Raw genomic sequence first — 5286 nt, forward strand, 5'->3', positions numbered from 1 at the left:
ACTATTGTCCTTGCCAGATCAAACAAACAAAACAAATGAACAAACAACCTGCTTCTAGTCTGCAATGTGCCTTGGAATAGAGAAAGCAAGCCTTTGGCAAATCCATAGAAGCATACCAAGTACCAAGGTCTCTGTATATTTGCTCTTGTCAGGTGAAGCCACTTGGAGCAGCAGATGTAACTGATTAAGTTTATGATAATACATTTTCATTTCTCAAGACTCATCTAGTTTTCCTTACTAGCTAAACTAGAGAGTTAAATAGGAGTGTGGTAGCAATCATCACCTCTGGAACTTTCTGATTAAGTTTATGATAATACATTTTCATTTCTCAAGACTCATCTAGTTTTCTTTACTAGCTAAACTAGAGAGTTAAATAGGAGTGTGGTAGCAATCATCACCTCTGGAACTTTCAGGTCTATTAATCTCTGAAATTCTCCTAGGGATCACTTGTGATGTACCATTTTATATATGAAGAGCATCTTGAGTTTAGATTTGGCTATTTCTGTCATAATGGACCTTACTCCATGGAATAGAGAGCTGCAGTGGATTGAATGGCTCCCAAAAGTCATTGAAGCTTAAACCCCATTGTAACTGTTGAGGATGGGAAATCTTATTATGGTAATTGAAAAATAGGGCCTTGAAGAGGTGATTAGATTCTGAGGACTATGCCCTAAGGAATGGATTAATAATGGTGGTCATGAGCATGGTTCTGAGGGCTTTAAAAGGAGAGTATGTGAGAGTCTCTCCCTTTCTGCTTCTGCCATCTCGCAATGTGATACTCTGTATCACTGAAGCCACCACCAAGGAAGACTCTCACCAGATGTGTTCCCAGGACTTTGGACTTCCCAGCCTCCAAAACTGTAAGCAATAAATTCCATTTTCTTATAAATTACCCAATTCCTAGTATTTTGTTTTAAGCAACAGAAACAGACTAATACAGAAAATTGGGACCAGGAATGGGTTATTGTTTATAACAAATACTTGAAAATGTGGAAGAGGCTTTGGAACTGGGTTTTAAGGAGAAGCTGGAAGAATTTGGAGGAGCAGGCTAGAAAAATCCCAGCTGCTGGGGGAATTTAGAAGACAAGAAAACCAGGGAAGGTTTGGAATGTTCTAGAGACTGGTTAAATGGTGGTGACAAGAATGCTAGCAGAAATACGGACAGTGAAGACCATTCTAAGGAGGTCTCAGATAGAAATGAGAAAATAAGAAGAAGCTTATTGGGAACTGGGGCAAATATCCCCCTTGCTTTGAACTGGCAAGGGACTTGGCTGCTGCATTCTCTTCATGCCCAATAGTTTTATGGAATATGGAACTTAAAGGCACTGACCCAGAGTATTTAGTGGAAGAGATTTCTAAGCAGCAAAACATTCAGGAAGCTGCATAGCTACCTGTAATAACCAATACTGAGTTATGGCAGCAAAGTCATGATGTCAATTCAGAATTTGAAAGGGAAGCCAAGTTGTAAAGATTTAGAAAATTTGCAGCTTGGCCACATGATAGAGAAGCAGAGACCATTTTCTGGAGAAAAATGTGAGGGTGTAGCCCAGGGACCATTTGCTAAGGAGATTAGTACAGAAGAAAGGGATTATCAAGAGAAGAGAAAAAAGACCTTGAGGGTATTTCAGAGATCTTTGAGGCTACATCTTCCATTACAGGCCCAGAGGCCTAGGGAGACAGAATGATCTTGGGGGACAGGCCTGAGGTGCCCTCGATGGGCTTGCTGCCCAGGGCCACCTTGGGTTGCTGCTCCCCATACCAGCACCCCAGCTGCTTTGGCTGCTCTAGCTGTGGCTAAATTGGCTCCAGGAGCTGCCGGACCCACATCTTTGGAAAATATAAGCTGGAAACCTTGTTGGTGTCCACATGGTCTCGAAGAATGCCAGAGCTGTGGAAGTTTGGGAGCCTACACTCCAATTTCAAAGGATGTATGGGAAAGCCTGGGGACCCAGGAAAAGATCTGTCACAGAAGCAGAGTCACCACAGATAGGCTTCATCAGAACAATGCTGAGCGGAAACATGGGGTGGGAGTTGCAGCAGAGAAACCCCATCAGCATCCTGCCTAGTGGAGCCATGAAAGTGGGACTTCCATGGAGACCCCAGGTCTGTAGAGCTACCAATGTGTGATGTCAGTCTGTGAAAGCTGAAGCATGGCAAAGGACCAGGAAAGCCATAGAAGTGGAGCTGCCCAAGGACTTGGGGACTCAACCCCTGCACCAGTGAGCCCAGGGTCAAACATGGAGTCAAGATGTATGATTTGCCAGCTGTGAGATTTAATGTCTGCCCTGATGGATTTTGAACAAGTCCTTGGTTAGGACCTGTTAACCCTTTCTTTTGTCCTATTTCTCTTCTTTTGAATGGGACTATGTACCATATGCTTGTCCCACCATTATATCTTGGCAGTAGATAACTTGTTTTGATTTCACAGATGGGACTTTGAACTTTGAACAAAAATAGGGCCTTGAAGAGGTGATTAGATTCTGAGGACTATGCCCTAAGGAATGGATAAATAATGGTGGTCATGAGCATGGTTCTGAGGGCTTTAAAAGTTCAGGGGTTGGTTCAGGAATAGGCATCTAACACAATTTGGTCTAATGAAATGCAAGATGGTGTGTTCTAAGGGATTTTAGGGAAAAGTTTCTCATATTCCAGAAAGCTAGAGAAAGACAACAGTATCTTCTGCATGTGATATGTGCAACAATCTTGACACCTGCATGAGGATGAAGCTGCCACAGAACGGTTGGCAGAGCTGGGCGAATCCAAGAGAAATCGAACTGGATCTGCTGGATGAAACCAACTCTGAAGCTTGCTTTATCTCTGCATTTGCAGTTAGGAGACCCAATACATTTTCTTATTGTGCAATCTGATTTGAGTTAGGTTTTCTATTTGTGGTTGAAAGCATACTAGTTGGATCAGTAGAAAATAAACTTCTTTGTTTATAGCTTCTAATGGCATCTTCCACAACTGGTATTCCTTTATAGTAATAACTGCTGTCCTATGAGATGGGAGTGGTTGGAATCTGAACTAAGATGGCAATAAGACAAATGTGAACATTGATATAAAAGGAAATAAATATTGGTTGAATAAAAAAATGATTAAAATGTATCATTTTATAATGAAAGAGATAAGTTTTAGTCACCAAAAATTTTAGGTATATTGTCAATTCAATTCCAAGGAACACAAATAAATGAGGCACTACTAAGTATCTGAAAATACTTATACAAGTAAAATGATAAACCACTGGGCTGCTTTATAATTATGAGGCATTGTAAAGAGTCAAGGGAACTGGTCTGTAACATGACCTTAGGCAGGTGAATTTGCTTTTCTGAATCTTAGGCTTCCAGTCTGTGAAACAATTTCTGTTAGTGTCAGATTAATTCATATATTTGAAAAATCATCATAAAGTCCAGGAAAGTGAAGGGGCAGATTTTATATTTGTCTGAATTTAGGAGGGCTGAGATGATTGCATTCATGAATTTTAATTCTAGCATAAGTACTTTGTTTCCTATGCTGATTGCTGATTTTCATATTTGAAAAAATAACAAATCAATTGGTGTGTATCTTCATATCCTAGTGCTTCATACTTGGTATTCCATGTGTGTTCAGTAGATATCTGAGTATTAATAATAACTACCGTTTTATTCGAGTGAAGAGAAGCAGCAAAGCACTTTCAAATAAATACTCATGTTTGAGATATGCAGGAAATCTGCATCAGGAGGCAGGGCAGCCTTGTGATCCCAAATTTTTGTGCCAGTTTGTGAGGCTGGTTAGTGGTAGAAGGAGAATTTTAATCCTGTCTTCTGATAACATTTCTGTGAGAGTCTAATGTGACATTTTTGCCTTCCCATGACTTCTAGCTGTGTGACCTTGGGCAAGTTACTAAGCCTCTTCATGCCTTAGTTTCCTTATCTGTGAGATTGGCATAATAATAGCACAGCATTGTTTTGAGAATTAAGTAAACTAATCTTTACAAAGTGGTTGGACTAGAACCCAGCACTTAGTAATCACTGTGTGTGTGTGTGTGTGTGTGTGTGTTTAGAGCAGTATACTTTATTTTTTTTTAGTTTTTATTTATAGTTAGCATATTCATTCTTACAAATCCTGATATTTCTTTATTTTAGAGCAGTATACTTTATTTTTTTTAGTTTTTATTTATAGTTAGCATATTCATTCTTACAAATCCTGATATTTCTTTATGCCCGTTGCCTAACCTATCACTTCCCATGCCCCCTCCCTCCCTCTCCCCCATCTCTAGCACTGTGTTTTTAAGTAATAAGTAAACATGTTCTTTTTCTTCCTCTGCTACTATCACCATCCCCATGGTTAATTCTCACTTTCAAGTATTTCTCCTTAAATACTCGTGTCATCTTGATCTAGTTTGTCTTTGCCTACTAAGCATGAAAAAATGTTTTATGTTAGAATGTGTCACTTGTTACTTTTTATACATGGTGTTAGACCAGGAGTTAGAAAAATGGCCAAATCCAGCCTACTGCCTGCTTTTATAAATAAAGTTTTATTGGAATACAGCCACCCCCATCATTTACATATTGTCTATGGCTGCTTTTATGCTATTATGGCAGAGTTGTGGAGTTACAGCAGAGAACATGTGTCCAGCAAAGCCAGAAATATCTATTATCTAGCCCTTTACACAAATAGTTTGCTGACCCCTATTTAAGATACAGACATATTTGGAGTTTTAAGGTCTTCAAGAAAAAAAAATTGTACAATTTTTAAATTCAAAGAAGATAAATATTTCCTTTCTTATTTCTACTAGATAACAAAGGATAGCAAATATAAATGATTCCTACAAAACTGTTCACCCACCTTACCTACATCACAGATAAGGGACAATTATTATTATTATTATTATGTTATTATTATACCAATTGCAGGTTGTTATTGCCTAGCCCATGCCAACTAAGAAACTTGTGGATTCACTTTTGTATTTGAGAAGACTTACTTCCCTCCTCGAGCATTACTTAACAATCAGAAGCTCTCCCTTGCCATCAAAGAAGCGATCCATCTCCCCTGAGATCAGATCAAAGCTATGGATGCCTCAGTCTTGTGCTGTCCCCACCCCCACCTCCCAGATATTTCCTGGAGGAGAGCAGTTCCCAAGTCTAGTCCTGGGCTATACCAGGCAGCTTTCCACTCTTTCATGACTGCATGTCATCCCCTTAATCTTGGATATCCATCCTGTAAATCTGTGCTGGTAAGGAATTCAAGAAGAAGAATTGGGATGGATCAGGTCAGTTCATTATAATTTCTCACCTGGGAAAAGAGTTG

Source organism: Galeopterus variegatus, unplaced genomic scaffold, assembly GCF_000696425.1.
Source record: "Galeopterus variegatus unplaced genomic scaffold, G_variegatus-3.0.2 Scaffold248, whole genome shotgun sequence".
Lineage (NCBI taxonomy): Eukaryota > Metazoa > Chordata > Mammalia > Dermoptera > Cynocephalidae > Galeopterus > Galeopterus variegatus.